The 18,810-nt window shown below is 33.6% G+C and overlaps 1 non-coding gene across 1 annotated transcript; it reads right to left on the bottom strand.

Annotated features, from left to right (window-relative positions):
- Window positions 1-9,107: 9,107 nt before the first annotated feature.
- On the bottom strand, window positions 9,108-9,179 carry Trnaa-cgc. Its single transcript has one exon. It is a non-coding gene; the product is annotated as a tRNA-Ala (tRNA).
- Between the last annotated feature and the right edge of the window lie 9,631 nt (window positions 9,180-18,810).

Genomic DNA, 18,810 nt, shown 5'->3' with positions numbered 1-18,810 from the left:
TAATTTGTCTGACTAAAAAGACATAAATAAAATAATAAATAAAAAAAAAAACAAAAAACCCGCCTGCGTGAAGAACAACTAATAGAAAATCAACTGAAAAAGCTGGAACAAGATAAAAATTCAATATGCACACAAAGTCAGCGAAATAAATAGAAACAATATCAAACATTTTGTGCTGTACATTTAAAAGATATTAATACGGTAGTCCTTCGAAACTTTATGCAACGTCGTAGATAATATGCAGTCGGAGGCATGAAATTGAAGGATTTGTGCATGTCTCCAACTGCATGTTATGTACGACGTTGCATAAAGTTTCAAAGGACTACCGTATTAATATATTTTAAGTGTACAGCACAAAATGTTTGATATTGTTTCTATTTATTTCGCTGACTTTGTGTGCATATTGAATTTTTATCTTGTTCCAGCTTTTTCAGTTGATTTTCTATTAGTTGTTCTTCACGCAGGCGGGTTTTTTGTTTTTTTTTAATTATATATAATTGTGTTTGCAGACAAACGAAAAAAAAACCGACTTCAATTACATCGACAAGTAATACAACGTAGACCGACGAAAAAATAGTTAAGTAACTACGGGTTATCAAAGATTACTCAAAAAGTAGTTATCAGATCTCGATAAAATTTATCCCACCAAAAACATTTTCATGTAAAATGTTGCCAAGACGAGATCATATGGCTCGCACCGTCAAAAAGTTATCAGATCTCATGTAGAGCCAAGCTTCTAACTCTACACGCCTTAACTCTACAAGTCCTAGCTTCACAAACCCTACACCTTAGTCAAAATATGTGGCTTGGCCGTTTCGCTACCGTCACGTGGGCGTAGGGTGAAAAATTTATTCACTGTTATAACTTTTCTGTTATACAATAGTTCTATTAAAGAAAAAATAAAAAGAAGAAGAATAATTGATATATAATACAATAAAAATAAAAAGAGAAAATATATATCATCAAAATATATGTTATCTATAACATCGGCAGCCGGTAGTAACGAAATAATAATAATAATAATAATATTTTTTTTTGGCTCGTCTTGGCGGGGGCACTACCGTGCCCCCAGAAATGTGACCACATGATGAACATCAGCTTTTCATTAAATTAAAAATTATCAAAATCGGATATACCGATTTGGATAATTCTTTTTTTGTTAGAAAGGGGATATCCCTAGTTTGGTACCATGACAAGGAAACCAGGATCTGATGATGGGATCCCAGAGAAATCGAGGGAAACTCTTGAAAATCCGTATAGCTTTTTACTGGGTGTACCGATTTTGATGATTTTTAATTTAATCGAAAGCCAATGTTTATCATGTGGTCACATTTAAATATCATCGAGATCTGATTACAACTTTTGGAGTAATCTTTGATAATGCGTACTTACTTGAATATTTTTTCGTCTACCTACGTTGTATTACTTGTCGATATAATTGAAATCGGCTTTTCTTCGTTTGCCTGCAAACACAATTATTCAATCATCATTTCATCATCATAATTTCAGCCTATTGGAGTCCACTGCTGGACATAGGCCTCAACAAGTTCGCGCCAAAAATGGCGTGACTTTGTTGAGGTTGAACGTGGCAGGCCCGTTGGTGACCGCAGGTCTGGCTTTATCGCACCGAAGACGCTGCTGCCCGTCTTCGGGCTGTGTACTATTTTCAAAGCCAGCAGTTGGATGGCTATCCCGCCATCGGTCGGCTTTATAAGTTCCAAGTTGGTATTGGAACTGTGTTATCCCTTAGTCGCCTCTTACGCATCCACGGGAAAAGAGGGGGTGGCTATATTCTTTAATGCAATAATAATAATAAATCATAATAAAATAAAAGTACTAGCTGACCCCGCAAACGTTGTTTTGCCAAATATTTTATAAACTCCCTTAATCCCCCACCTCTTATAACTTAGGGGTTTGAAAAATAGATGTTGGCCGATTCTCAGATTACCCGACATGCACACAAAATTTCATAAAAATCGGTTCAGCCGTTTCGGAGAACTATGGTAACTAACATTGTGATACGAGAATTTTATATATAAGTATATATATAAGCTTGGAAAAATTATTAAAAAAACTATCAGGAGAACGCACACAATTTGCTTAATAAATTTTTAAAACCGCAATAAAACTATCCAAAATAATAATAAAGTGGTTTGAGTAATTTAAAAAAAAATACAAAGCTTTGAACCACCCACATCTCACACCTAATTAATTACCCGATAGTTTTTTATTCTTTGTTTGGCCCAAAGTCAAATAATAATATGATTTAGAGCTGAACAGCGTCAGGCGCCAGTCGCCACTGTCGTAAACCGCGGGCGACTCTTTCCAAACCTAATGATAATATAATTAACTTACACATGTTGAGAATTGTGGTAGTATTACCGTCATTATGAATAGTACAACTTTAAGGAGTTTCTAGAATTAAGATAAATATTTATTTCTAAGATATATATATTATAATTTGTTTGTGCATTTACTATAATTGTAAGTAAATTTGTAATGATCATCTGTGAGGAAGTAATTAATTATTTTTTCATTAAACTATTTATGTTTTTCATTGTGTATTATTATTATTATTATTATCAATACAAAATTTATCTCTATTCACCTAAAGTCAAAATAATATCTTTCAAAATAGAATTATTCACTTATTTAATAACTAATGAACTTTTCAGTATTAAAACGTTATAACATCATACGGGAAGAACCAGAGTCAGCACATTTAAAAGAAAACTAATAATTTTAGATTACCATTTTAAATCATTGAATAATAAATAACAGTATTAGAACAATAGATCTTAAAAATACTTAACATGCTCTTACATTAAAACTGTTTTTACTGCTCTTAAAGTGTCCAAAAGGTAAATATTGCTATATCCTTCAAATAGTCTACTCTAAATGAGTCACTAATGGAAGCAAAGCTCGTTTTGTATTCGGGGTGCATCTATAAGAGCAGACGGCGCCTACCAATTCCAACAATGAACGGAATGATGGCCCCGACATCTATCAACAGGGTCCCGGGCACAACTCGTCTTGTCTCTTTTAAATATGAAGATTTGTCGTTTCGTTTTAGATAGACATAACCTACATTTGTGTGGGATTTAAACTGAAATAACTGTCAATAGTTTTCCTACATTTTTTCTTTAAAAAATATATGTAGATCAAAAAGAAACATTCAGAATTTTTTCTTAATAATAAGAAAGTAAATGTTGACTTGGAATGTTAAGTAATAATCCGAAGAGAAGCTATAAACATATAAATAAACTCCTAGAGTTATTATGTAACAGCTTTATTACTCTTGTCATAAGTTTATTGCCTGTGAAACCGCTGTTGTCAAACCATCAATAAAATTATTTTCATTACATGCAGCGAAGAGAAACGATCTGGTAAAGTTGTGATAAAAGTGATCAGCGAGCGCGAGTTAGATTATTGATAGAGGTTTACCTCGTGTGTCCTTGTGAACCAGTCCATCGTGTGACTGATTTCTTTTTATAATAAGATAAAGTGATAACAATGTTTTTAACTTTATTTATTTAGCACGTGATATCATCTAGTAATTTAGAAGATACGTTGGCGGTCGCGGGTTCAATCCCCGCACATGGTATACATTTGTATTGGCCATCCAGATGTTTGCTGTGGTCTAGTCGTTTGTGCTTGTGTATTGTGTATATTTCCGGATCGTTGAATATAGAAGTAAATCCTAGTGGGAGCCTTGAGTACGAGGCGTTTAGTTATTTATTATTATATGTATATTTATAGGATCAGTCATAATTGGTTCAGTTCATTGTAAAAATATTAAAATAGGTTTTATTGTCTTTATGTTGTTACATGGTAATGAAATTATATATATAATGTTCAGTGTGACAGAAATGTCATTTATTAGAAACATTTTCAGTAAAATATCTTTGGTAATAAAACTCCGTTCTTATTTCCTATAAACAACTTGTAAGGCCCATTGAAGGAAGGGACTATTTCTGATCTTTATATACATTTATTTACTTCGATCAAACGCCTCTCATCTCTGTTCTCATTACTGTCCTTCATTATTACATTTATCGTTAAGTTTCTTAAATTACTTTAAGACAGCAATTAAATGTCAGTCCAAACTTTCTTTCATCGCAATCTTGTATTATTGCCATATAAACTCTATTTACCTTAAAATACGGTGTAATAATCAAAATTACTATACATAGTCACTTGTATCATTTAATAACATAAATTTAACAAGAGCTCTGAGACAGTATAATACAAATTAAGTACATTTATTAATTATATCTTTAATTTATTTTATACTTATGCTCCTTTAAGATCGGTGAAACTTAAACACTTTCCGGCTCCTTGGCTTAGTAATAATTGTAAAACTTTAATAGCTAGACGTTATGCTGCCAAGTTTTAATACGTAACTAACCTACTGACAATAATTTGTTTAATAAAGTAGTTAGAGTTTGGTGAGTTGGACAGTACAATAACCCTAATAAAAATTTAAAATTCTTAAAGTTACTTTGACTTTGCGTATAAAAGGGTTAGTATTATTGGAAATACATATAAAAATGTTTTTCGAACTCTAGTAAGTAGTAACATTAATAAAGAACTGGAACTATCAATCCTAAATAATCTCAAACTCCTGTTACAGTTAATGGTTGGTGGTTATTTCACAGGTTGATAATTAGTTTTAAAGTACAGGTCTAGTCACCTTAATTAAACGTATTCAAAACGAACTTTGTTATAATTATACACTTTCACTTATATAGGTATTTTACAACAGGTACTTCTCCTTTTGTGAATGCTATTTGCGAACAACTACATACATACCGTATATCTATATTATCTTTTGACAATCGTTAGAGGAGTCGATGTTGGAGTATTTTGACAATAGGCCTATCTAGGATCTATATGACAAAGTACACACACTAGCTTAAGATAAGCCGTAAGTTCTAAATGTCAGTAATTCCTGATCTACTTAAAATTTTTTTGAAATATTTACTGAATTTTTTTAAAAAGAATGATTGACCAACTAAATACCTGCTTACACATGTACCTACACATATTTCATAACTTTTTTAGTTATTTTTCCGTAGGACAAGCTCTGAGTTAAGAAGAAGTATAAAATATATCAAAAAACCTAGTTTGTATGGCCCATTGAAGGAAGGGACGGGGAGCCTACCTTTACATTTCATTTTTCCTAAATATCTCAGAAATCACAGATTTTACAGTACCTATAGATTACCTGTAAAGTATAATCCTGTTATACAGGTAAGGCCATGTACACTATAAGCAACATTAACATCGTATAAATAGGTACTAATTGTATTCAATGAAAGTCAAATACAGAATTTACTATCTCATTTTATTGAGGTTGAAAAAGTTTTATTATTGCTTACACACAAACTAATTTCAATAGAATAGTACGACGCCGAACACAAACTTCACACTTAATCCGATTGCTTTGAATAGCACACAAGTCAAAACAAATCATACATGCGCAAACGCTTCGTGTCCATAAGCATCAATCAAATCAATGTCACGACAGAGTCCCAGCGACCCATTTTCACTGAAACTGCTGCCACCACGGCCATTCACCTAATGATCTCATCGCCCCAGAATAAAAATTTACTCGTTTAGTTTAGACCAATTGAATTTTTTTATGGTAGGTACGCTTTCTCAAGCGAAACTAGACGTTCTAGTTTAATTTTAGTTTCAGTTATGCTCGATTCCATTAATTTTAAATCCTTCGCCTGAACCCAACGGCTATTTGATACTATTATGGAGAAACCCGCCGTTCTGTTTGCCGTAAGTTTCTTAAGTTCTTTATATAGCTTTTTTAGAATTTTATGAAAATAAAAAATAATCCTGTTTACTATTTGCCTATCAAACATATTTTTATTATTTATAAAAAATTTGCAACCGTTACATTTTATAGTCAAAAGCGGTCACAGTAACATCTTTGAGTGCTAATTATATACATTTATCTTGGTAGTCTTGCCATGATATCATGGGCACTTAACACATCATAAAATTAATTAATATGATTAACAATAATTATCTATGTATGTACATATATGTATGTCAATTTTTAATACAACTTTTTTATACATATAGATAGCTACACATTAAAGTTACAAATTAAATAATTCATTCATTACAAATCGTTAAAATTAAAAAAAATATCTGATGGTTGGTAATAAGTGGACGGTAAATTTAAATATTTATTTCATTTAATCTGTCTGGCTGTTAAATAGTTGAATGTTTAAGAAAGTTCCTGGACAAAATATTCTTAACTTTAACGAGGTATTATCATTCTCTACATTGTAATATATATAGAACAGATATATATATACGCATACGAAATACTATTTTATGCTAAAATTAAAGGACGCTTTGCACATTCGCTTGTAATTTAAAAAAAAAAAATTTTAACAAAATTCCAATTCAAATTTCTTCGATATAAAAACGGCCAATGTTGAAAGATCTAGGATATTCGTACAAGCTATCTTCATTCCGAATTTTAGTCAAATCGGTGAGCCCGTTACGTCGTGCAGTGGGAAGAATTAATAAACATACGACCGTGTCAAAATTTTACATACCTTTGCATTTACCTACGACATAAGTTTAATAAAAAATCCTATTAAATTCTGTCTCACTCTATTCGAAAATAATTAACATATTTACAAATATATTATATTTACAATACTTAAATAGAGTTCCGAATTAAGAACAAGAAATAAGCTCGTAGGCATATATTTTAGAAAAAAAAATTGACGACAAAATAATTTAAAAAAGTATTTTTGTCTTTTTTAAAATACTTACACGCCTATTGCAATTATTTTAAGAGAATTCCGAAAAATTAAGAGCACATAAAGAGACAATTTCCATTAAAGTAAAACCTTTTTGAGACAAAATAATTTAAAAAAAGTTATTTTAATTTTTTATACGTTTGCTTGTCGTACCTTCTACATATCATATCACATTAACAATGTATACGCGAACTTTATTAAAAGTTCCCTTGTTTACGTAGCGAGCACGCGCTCACGCATTTTAATGTGCTAGTCAGTTTGTAGATTTGTTGTACGAGTTTATTTATTGACATTACTTCACATATGTTAATCCAGCATAAATTACCCAGACATGCTTAGATATACATTTTGACCCATAGCCATGATTACCTATAGAAAAGGACAAAAATTGTATTTATCCTACATTCAAAATATTCCACTCAAATCAAAAATCAATCTCTATGAATCGTATTATTAAGCGTTTTATTAATAGATTAAAAACAATAGATTACAACTCTCTATATTAAATTAACAAAAAAAGGTAAGAGATATAAGACATTTTATAAAACAATGATCACTTCTTAAGTCAAACCTAATTAATTGATTATAAAAAACTAATACAGTGGACTGCCATAGGCTGAAGTGATGATGATGATGATGAAAAAACTAATGCTAGGCAAACTTGGACGAAATGTAACTAGAGTAATGAGTAAATATTACGATTACGAAGTGTAATCTGTAATCACGACTACCGAGTACAAAAAGTAATCAAAAAAGTTATATTTTATTAATAACAACAATAATATATTCTTTATTGTAACAACATTACGTTTTGCTGTTTTTTTTACCAAACATACACAGTAAATATATAGAAAATATAGTAAGTACAAAGCTGATCTTATCACTAAGAGAGCGATCATACGATATCTTTCAGACAACCTTTGAGCCTAGGACAGGATACAGTAGCAGTAGTTATAAGAACGTTATACCAACAATATAAAAAAAACTGATAATAAAGTATAACAAATTCTGTAAGTATTTGTCAATAAAAATTTGATAACAATATAAACACGTAATTTTAAGTAAATAAAAATAAAAGGTCAAAATATATGTACGCTCAACTTCAGAACGACTGCTCTAAGTCGGAATTTTTTTATCCGATTTTGTCAGGATCAGGTTTGTATGAAAAAGTTGATAATCGATATATTCACGATAAAATATATGGCGTTACGAAGTTCGATGTGTCAGCTAGTATTGAGCATAGTTCATATAAATAAGACAAACTATATGAAAATAAATATATAATTATTACATCAATCACTAAAGATCTCTAAGATCAAGATCTTAGACAATATAAAATACATTAATTATATTAGAAGAACTCTTTTTTGAATACAACAAAAAAAAAGTTATTTTTATACTGTAAATATTTTTCTTGTAAAATACATACTTATATAATGAACAAAATATCATTTGTTTTGATATTTTATTCTAAGAGAGAATCTCATCACGATCGCAGGACAAAGAGCAAGACAACATTTCTGGGTTTTCAATGCTCTTTGCTAGAGATAGGTAGACATTAATAAAAAATTAAACTCCGATTTATTAATAATTAGTCGGCTGAAGACGGGCAGCAGCGTCTTCGGTGCGATTAGCCCTGCAGTCGCCAACCCGCCTGCCCAGCATGGTGACTATGGGCAACACACATGACGACACACGGCCACCTCGTAGATGTGCAGATTGCATTAGACTTTCTGCGTGAGGTGTGCACGTAAATCAAACTTTTGAAAAGGCGGTTTAGAAGTTAAACAACATAATCGAGCATTTCTGTGAATAATATATCTTTAACATCGATATATACTTATATATAAAATTATAATTGTCAGCTATCTGTACATAGAAACATACTAGTTTGTAATAAATATTCAATGTTAATCGTTCAACTTTATTAATATATTTTATAATAACAAAAATACACAAAAGTAGCACATTATATATTACTAGGTGGGATAAACAGTAAAAGGTCAAGTTTGGAAAACTGAATTAGTAGTAATTGTGTGTAGTTTACAGCACTTGAACTAAAACAAGTTTCGCTGTTCACGATTCCCAGAATTTCATTAACCACTGTACGCTTAACATGTGTTAGTATAAATGTTACAGGCCCGTGTAATGATCTAATTATGCATCTTGCAAAAGATAATCAGTGTGAAACAGGACGGAAACAGAGCAAAATTATTGGTTTTTCCTGTAAGAGAAATTCACGTAAATTATGCTTAACAATTTACTCTAAAAGTCAGAGAAACGGCCTATAAAAATAATAACTATAAAGAAGTTTGGAGGTGCTGGGATTTGAACCCAGGACTTTCAGCATGCGAAGCAGACACTCTACCACTGAGTTACACCCCCGCTGATGTATTTAACTAAATTTTTATCCGCCCTCAAAAGAAGAAATATTGAATAAAAATAATGAAAGATTAATAATACTAATTATATGTACTTATAGATACTGCATATGGTAAACATAAATATAACTCATATGATTAACTAGTCGCACAACATGTTGTACATGTTTTCTTTCTGCGTATCTATGCCCTATGTTGGCGCCGAGGTTTCCTCTAGAATCTAAGTAGGTTAAGCATGTAACAAAAGTTTTGCTAGTTTTGTTTGTCTAAAACAAGTATAAATAACAAATTACGATTTCAAAGTTCGTACATTGTATTATATTGACTACTGAACCACTGATTAGTACATTGTAACCATGGTTTGATTTGGGTTCAAACTTGATAAAGTTTTGTTTCAACTCGTGCCATCAAAGGATTTATACGGATGGTGTCCTAAACTAATTGATTTGATTTTGTTTGTTTTGTAATTTGTATCATATTCCCTCATTACGTTATGTTAATAAATTAACATTATATACCCTAAAGTAATTTTAGCTATCCATACAATTTAATTTTTATTATATATTGAAAAACCAGCACAGATCAAAAATATACTTTATTACATAACTAATTTTAAGAGTAATATTACTCATTTAAAATAATCCTTTTTACCTCGCTTTTTTTAGCTTGGGTTGTATGTATGTATGTAATGGAATCTTTGAGCATAATTTTTACCAACGTTTAGAAGTTTGATTAATTTGAAACTTTGCACATGTATCAAGGACCGATGACAATGCAATAATTCAATTACAGTTTCCCAATATCCTTATTAGGACCGCCAGGATTAATAAATGAATAATAACGACGAAGCGTTGGCGCAAAGGTCACAGCCATGGGTTGTACCTGTTGCGCTGGCGGTTGCGGGTTCGGTCTTCGCACAAACATTTGTAATGGCCATACAGGTGTTTGCCGTGGTCTGGGTGTTTGTGCAGACCTTGTGGGTCTCCCCACCGTGCCTCGGAGAGCACGTTAAGCTGTCGGTCCCGGTTGTTATCATGTACATGATAGCGATCGTTACTCATAGTAGGGAATATATCCGTCACTCCGCATTGGAGCAGCGTGGTGGATTAAGCTGTGATCCTCCCCTGTATGGGGAAAGAGACCTATGCCCCGTTGTTGGATATTACAGGCTGAATCAGGATTAATAAATTCTTTCGTGGATCCCCTATAAGGAAGTAAGAGAGATAAAGCTAGCACGCGATCTGCGCATGCCTGCAGTTTCGGACTTACTCTTTCACTCGGGCACTCGGCACAGCACAACTGAGGCAGATACTTTTTCAGGCTACTTGCATTTTTACCTTGTTTATTCTTTACTAGCTGTTTCCCGCCCGTTTCGCGTGGCGTGAGTTCGTGGCTTCGCTCCGCGCGGTATAGTTATTCTTTTATTGTTTAAAACTATCACATGTCCGCAAATAATTAATTAGAATAACATTCATTTATTCAGAGTTATATAACTAGATAGGCATAAAAATATACTATCAATTAAATCGAAAAATCACATTCACGCTCTTACTGTTAGAAATACATAAATATTATAGAAATAACAAAATTTCCTGTGGAAGTGTTTCCGCTTAATTTCGCGTGCATGTCCATAGAATATTAAGAAGGCTTTAGTATTAAATTTATAGCTTACGATTTCATATGTGACTCAACTTCCTCCACTCGTTACCAAGAAACCAAAAACGACCCACTAACACCCACTGGAAAACTGGACAGAATTCTAAATTAAACGTAGGTATAAAGTAGATACAACTTTCCGATATGTCAATCATCTATTGTAATAAAATTAATACTGAGATTGACATTTAAAACAATTGTTTCAATGTACGTAGTCATTTCAGATATTAAACTGATTACAATTTTGGTTTTAATTGTCAGAATACATTTAACACACCCACAGTTCCTTAGTCGTGGCACGTAGCGTAGATTTCAAAGTGAAATTTACAGGGTTAAAAAGCAACGAGTGTGTCATTATATCTGGGCTTTTATTTCGGAACGCTTAAGTACAAATTACAGAAACATGCTTTCATATTAAAACATGTGCATTAATTTGAAAGGCTTTACGGTGCAGTTTAAAAGTAAGGAGAGGCACTCATTGTGTCCATGCTAATGTAGGAGTTACCGTCCTCTGTGGCAACGATGTCGTTCAACAGATTGCATAACATTTGTATATGTAAGAGTCTCGTAAGGTCCTCTTCATAAAGGCAAAATTCAATTTCATTGACCTTTACAGAAAACTATATGCTTCGTGTATTTCTTAAAATATTACATATTACTGTACAGAAACGTACATGTTGTTTAAGAAATATACGGTTCGCGAATCGCGATTATGTCTGTCATTGTTATAGCATCTGTAAGGACGCCGCGTTGGCGCAACGGTCACAGCCATGGAGTGTGCCGTGAGTTGCGCTGGCGGTTGCGGATTCGATCCCCACACATGACATACATTTGTATTGGCCAGACAGGTGTTTGCCATAGTCTGGGAGTTTGTGCAGTCCTTGTGGGTCTCCCCACCGTGCCTCGGAGAGCACATTAAGCCGTCGGTCCCGGTTGTTATCGTGTACACCTTATAGCGATTGTTACTCATAGTAGGGAATATATCCGCCAACCCGCATTGGAGCAGCGTGGTGCATTAAGCTCTGATCCTTCTCCTACATGGGGAAAGAGGCCTATGCCCAGTAGTGGGATATTACAGGCTGAAGCGATGAAGGTACACAAAATTACAAATTCATTTATTTGAATTTCGTTAAACCCTTAATTTATATTTGCTATAAATGAGCATTTGAGTGTAGTGTACACTCTTTAAATTTATTAATCCTTATACAAATATTATGATTATGAGTTTTTGATACAATTTCTAAGCAGTACAATATTAAAATAACCATCACGCTCGAACGCAGCCTTTGGACCTATCTGTGTAATATTATGAATAGCGTGTCGTAAGCCCAGCTTCAACGTTTCCTTCATAAGCCAAGATATACGTGTGTGTAAATAATCTTAAAAGCGATTCTATTCAAGTAATATTTTTTAAACCCTAAAGCATATAACTATAAAAGGACTTATGATAAATAAATGATACGTCTTTCATTTAATACTCATATATCACTAAATTTTGAAAGATTGCATTTCTGAAGGTTTTTTTAAAGAATAACTCCAGATTTTTTTAACGCAGTGTGGGACGTCCTCCGGCTCTTTGGATCGACGATCTACGTAAGAAAGCCGGTGTAGGCTGGATGAGGATTGCGGAAAACTGGGATGTCTGGTGCGAATTTGGGGAGGCCTTTGTCCAGCATTGGACTGCAATAGGCTGAGCTGAACTCCCGAATTTACTGCCAACTCTTTCCTGCAGAATCTATGTAGTGAATCGGTGACTATGTAGATTGACTCTAACTATAGTTTAACTATTCAAGAAATGTATATTTTATAAAATGACGAATCGAAAGTATTTCTGAACGCTGCTTGGGTAAAGAAACTTTTGATTTAAAATTTTATTACAATCAGCTTATATTAATAATGTTAATATGAAAATGTACTTTTTTATACAGTAGGTCGGCAAACAAGCGTAGGACTCACCTGATGGTAAGCGATCACCGTAGCCTATAGACGTCTGCAACATTAGGAGCATCGCAAGTACGTCGGCGTTCCTACTTCCAACCTCCCAGGAGCTCTGTTCACCTTACTACAGAAACAAAACACTTCTTACAAGCAGTATTATTTACCTGTTTCTGTAAGGTTGAGGTACTTCCCTAGTCGGGCTGCTCCAGATTGTGAACAGAATATTTCCTGCCATGCCCCACCTCAATTATACTACACCCAACTAACTATAAAATTGCAAAAATTACTAATTTAATTAATGATTATTTTTTATAGTTAGAATTTTTACATTTAGAATTAGTAGTGTATTAATCTACGAACAAGTAGATAGTATTGAAAAATGGACGTCGGGACATGGGACATCAAAGCAAAGGTAATTTAGAAGTAATCGAGCGTGTAATGGCTGTATCATTGGGCGTGGGCGAGACAGATCAACGACTGCTCCGCAATGAGCAAGACATAGTCCACTGAGCAACATAGGGGGCGCGAGCGTATATCGTTTTAATATTTATAGAGAGGGATCCTTCTATGGAAACGTTAATCGATCAGGGTTAATGTTAAATTGATAGAATGTAAAAATAAGATGATCGTAGCAAATATAACATACGGAACAGACTTTTGAAGGTAGGTAACTTAATGTCTGTATTTTAGGTACTAACCGACGATACCTATATTTTTTGTAATAAATATATACCCACAATAGACACATATCGAACCCAAAATCCCTGGTGAAAGAACAGACTTACTAACTACATCAACGGGCTGGTCGATAGAAAAAAGGCAATGACATTTCATCGCCCTTGTTGCTCTTACGTAACTAAGAACACATATTAAAATACATTACACACAATTGATTGACCGTAAGATAAACAGAAGACGTTTTGAAATTTGCATATCGAAATATTGTGATGTTTACATAGCGTAGATATAATCTTTCAAACAAAATGTAGTTGAAAAATAATTTGCAGTTTATATTTCTTTATGTATTGACATACTTATTTTTACTACATTAACGTAGTAATAAGTATGACTAATATTAACTGTTAGAATACACATAATATGTTCAATATATGTACATATGCGGTCGTCTCTATTTATTAATAAATCATCAAAATCGAGATAGATATATCTTTATTATATGTATATTTCCTGTGTGCGTGTGTATAACACTGAACTCCTCCTAGACGGCTGGACGGATTTCCGTCCGTTCCGTCAATTTTGATGAAATTTTTTGTGTGAGTTCAAGAGGATTCGAGGATGGTTTAGATTCACAATTTGGTCCACTGGAAAATGTTTATTTAACTAATTTTTCATTTAGTAGTTGTTAATTTTGGAATGTTTTACATTGGATCCGGTAGACTGCGCTACCATCGCAGCATCAAATATTATATACTATTCTATTTTAATTTCAGTTTGTCCCGACAGTTGGTGCTGCGATCAAATTGAGAAAAATAATTGAAATTTTGTGTTATGGGAAAACAACGTTTGCGAGGTCAGTCAGCTAGTAAATAGGTATAATCCACAAACCCAAAATCCTAGAGCGGAAACTAGGGTCACTCCCACCAATGCCAATGGGTCAGTAATCATATATACACCTATCTATTAATCAATTCTTAATTTATTTCAACGAAAAAAAAAATAACAAAAATGTAATGTTGAAGTAACCTTCAATAAAGTTTTACATAGTATAGATAGGTATAAGGTGGTATATGTATCTTACATAATAATGGGATTACAATGGGATTACATGACAAGTACCAGCTTCATAAATCAGTCGAGCCCGTAAAAAGTTATAGGTCAACAAAAAATAGTCAAGATAATTGTGTCTGCTCGCAAACGAAAAAAACCGACTTCAATTATATAGACAAGTAATACAACGTAAGTTGACGAAAAAAATTAACAAACGCACTCGTCATCACTACGATTTTTGAGGGTTTCCCTCGATTTCTCTAGGGTTCCATCATCAGAACCCGGTTTCCTTATCATGGTACCAACAAAAAAAGAATGATCAAAATGGGTTTATAGACGACGAAGTTATCCCCGAATATACATAATATGTATATATATATACGATCGAATTCAGTAACCTCCTTTTTTGAAGTCGATTAAAAATACGCATTATTAGGGTTAACGTAAAAAGTACTTGTCAGATATCCATTAAATTTAAATGGGACCACATAACACGCATCACCCTTCGATTAAAAAAAAAATCAGACACTACTCCTCTTTTAGAGTCGGTTAAAAGCAACTGTTTAATTAATGTTTCGTATGCGTTGGACATGGTACGTTTATACGGAGACTATCGAAGAAGGAAGGCCAAATACGATGTTGAGAAAAACTTAACAAACTTCAGTGCACTCAGAATGAACTTGCATATCAATTTTGTAAACAGTGATTCATAGAAATGGTAACTTATCTAACAGGAAGAATGAATATCGAATATTCTTATTCCAGATCATTCTACAGCAATCGAAAAAATATATATTTGTAAATCAAAAAAAAAATCTTAAATATATTGTCTAAATTTTATAAAATTAATAATAATTTAACACTTATACATACAGCATAAGTGAAAGAAGCAAGACACCGCGACCCGGCTTACCTACACTTAAACTTTTTTTGGTAATGCATATGTGTATAATGTATACGCATCGAAACATCTTATCTATACATCTATATATATAAAAATGAATGTTTGTCTGTATGTTCTTTATAGAAACGTAAACTATGCATTTGATCATGCCATGATCTTCAGCAAAGTGTTGTGCATTAGCCCTTAAAGGTTTCTGAGTTGGTACGGCCAAAAATAAAAAATAAAAAAGCGTAGCAACGCGCGCATGGTACAGCTACTAGTATTATATTTAAAAAAAAATCGTGTTACGATATTTCGACTGTCCCTACGTATAATATCGAAATTGAAAAAAGGCACTTTACATTTTTTACGCTCAATGATTTGTTAAGTATCGACAATGAGTACCTATAAACTCATGAAAAATGTGATTTTATGTGTATTTTATAGCATTTTCTCTTTTTTCTTTGAAAATATACATATAAAGTAGTTTTTTCGTGCAATAAAAAAATGAAAATTTTCAGTTTCGATACTGTACGTAGGGACAGTCGATTTGTTCGGGCTAATTTCCGAAACTACTGGACCGGTTTTAATGAAATTTTGCACAAATAAATATTATATATATAAAAAAAGAAAAAAAAGTTATATTTATGAAAAAGATATATTTTATTTCGATTGACAGCGATATTTTTATTGCAAAATTAAAATATATGGCGGTACGATGTTCTTCAGGTCCGCTGCAAAAGTAATCAGAAGAAAATTTTCCCTTCTTCCTATTAAAACTTTAAAATTATCAATTACTCAGAAATTAAATCAGTATGCATTGTCTATTTTAGATATACGCAACGAAAGAGAATAGGTATTATGTCGCTAGTCATTCACCGGTGCTATAATTAGCATGGACAGTGCGTGAACGACCGAACGCGGCCGGTGAAGGCCGTCAGAGCGCATCGCAGGTGACGAAGACTTACTCTCAATCGTACCGAAAACCCTGCTTTGAGAAAATGCGTATAATTTAGTAGTCTATTTGACTCCCTTTGCTACCTTATGAGCAAGAGTTCCAATGAATTGTGTATTGCTAAGTTCTACAACCAAAGATTTCTTTTTTGTTATTCTCTATTCTTTTAATCCCAAACGCATTCTGGTTTCTTTTAAAATAATTTAATTTTATTAATTATTTGAATTAATAAGTAGAAACATTATTGTAGCCTATTTTAGTTATTTTCCATTATAATTATTATTATATAAAATTTCTTCAATGACATGGTCAATAGCTGGTTAATAAGAAAATACTCTTGTATTGATTGACCTAGTAACACTAGACACAGACCTAGACATACCTTCGTGCATTCCTATTTTGGCGCGCTAAGGATGTTTTTTATGCAATTAACACGCGCAGTGTAATTTTTCATCATTTTATGTGAATTATAGAACTTTTAACCAGCTGCAAAAAAAGGAGGAGGTTTTCAATTCGACTTTATTATATATTTTTTAATGTATATCAGAACTTTTGAATGGGTGGATCGATTGCGACGATTTTTTTTACCATAATGGTGATTGTGTACCATTGTCGCGCCATTTTTCGGAAGACATAACGGATATCGAACTCGACGAGATTAGTGCGGCGCTCGAGCAGGTAAAAAACGAGAGAGCCCGGGGGATGATAGAGTTACGGCTAAACTCTTTAAGGCCGCTGGACCTATCCTAAAAGACTTGGCGAGACTCTTTAACCGTCATCCACTGGGGTACCATGAGTATGGTAATTCGATTTTGTAAAAGAGACAATAATAAGTCTATCTTGACGAATTACAGACGGATATCACTTCTGAGCTACATCTATAAGCTGTTTTCGATGGTTGTTACGAATCGTCTCGCCAGAAGACTCGACGAATTCCAACCATCGGAGCAGGTTGAGTTTCGAGGCCATGTCCAAGACCAGCAAACGGCACCCATTTTTCTTCGTCGTATGGTAAGACAGGGGGATAAATTGTCGCCAAAACTTTTTACTTCTGTGCTGAAGGATGTCTTTAAAGCGTTGGATTAAGGGGGACGAGGCATCAACGTCAACGGCGGGTATTTCTTACACCTTCGTTTTGCCGACGATATCGTCATCTTTGCGGAGACGTTGGATGAGCTTGGACAAATTCTGGGCATCCTTCTGGGAGTCCTCCTGACTAGTCGGTTTCGGTATGAATTTGAACAAAACGAAAATTAAGTTTAACGACCAAGTCATACCGAGACCGATATCGATCGATGGTAGCCTTCTCAAAGTTATTCAGGATATACCTACCTAGGCCATACCATACAACTACCGGCTGGAACACCTTCGAGATGGAAGCCGATAGGAAAGTTTTTACTTCGAAGATCCTGCAATGCTTGAAGACAAAGGTCTTTGAGCAATGCGTCCTGCCTGTGTTAACATGCCGAGACATGGACACTGACGAAGGGACTGATCCAAAGCTTAAAGTCGCTAAACGCGCAATAAAACGCGCTATGCTTGAGGTTTCTCTCAAGGATAGTAGAGAACGAAAGTAACCTTCATAGTCTTCATAATTAGCAAGTTGTAGTGGCAGCGGGCTGGTCATCTGTGTCACAGTACCGATGACCGTTGAAATAGACGTGTCCTAGAGTAGAAACCGCGTGTTAGCAATCGCAGTGTGGGGCGTCCTCCACTGGACCATCACACGCCCGCTAGACCGACGATCTACGTAAGATTGCCAGTGTAGGCTGGATGAGCATTGCGGAAAACCGGGATGCCTGGCGCGAACTTGGGGAGGCCTATGTCCCGCAGTCGTTTAGCCTGATTTAGTTTTCAAATTAATGTAGCCTTTGAACAAGTTATAGTGACTAGTCACTTGTTAAAACATTAAAAATAAAAGATTTGTCATAAATTATTAAATATATTTATTGTCTAATCCCAGTTATTCGCCGATCATCTATGGCAGACTATCTGCAAAATATACCTACATAATCTGTATTGACTTTTTGCAGATTAACATTTTAATTTTATTATTTCTTTACCATTTCTAAACCTTAATTTATCTTATTAGACTCTAAGCTTAATCTAAATCCAAAAAAGTAGCAATGACGTCATAGGTATGAATTCGGACGCTTTCCACGTCATACTGTACCTAATAATAGTGTAATACAATTGCAATTAATTCTATTAGGCCTGTCGAGGTCTTGTTCTACTAAAAAGGCATCAACCTGGCCTAATACGGTTAAGACTAAGTCTCTATTTGATGAGAAAAACGTACCGAGACCTCTTGGTAACAGTAAAATACATTTTAGGTATAATTTATGACCTTTATCACATCCATAGTAAATTACGTCAATATTATAATAACTGTTCTAATAATAAACTAAATTCGTGGAAATATGGCATATTTTATATATATGTTCAACAAAGGTTTAGGTTAAGGAAATGGTTATA

This window comes from Melitaea cinxia, chromosome 13 (genome assembly GCF_905220565.1).
Source record: "Melitaea cinxia chromosome 13, ilMelCinx1.1, whole genome shotgun sequence".
In the NCBI taxonomy this organism is placed as follows: Eukaryota; Metazoa; Arthropoda; class Insecta; order Lepidoptera; family Nymphalidae; genus Melitaea; species Melitaea cinxia.
The sequence above is the reverse complement of the archived record's forward strand: the minus strand, read 5'-3'. Positions and strand labels throughout refer to the sequence as shown.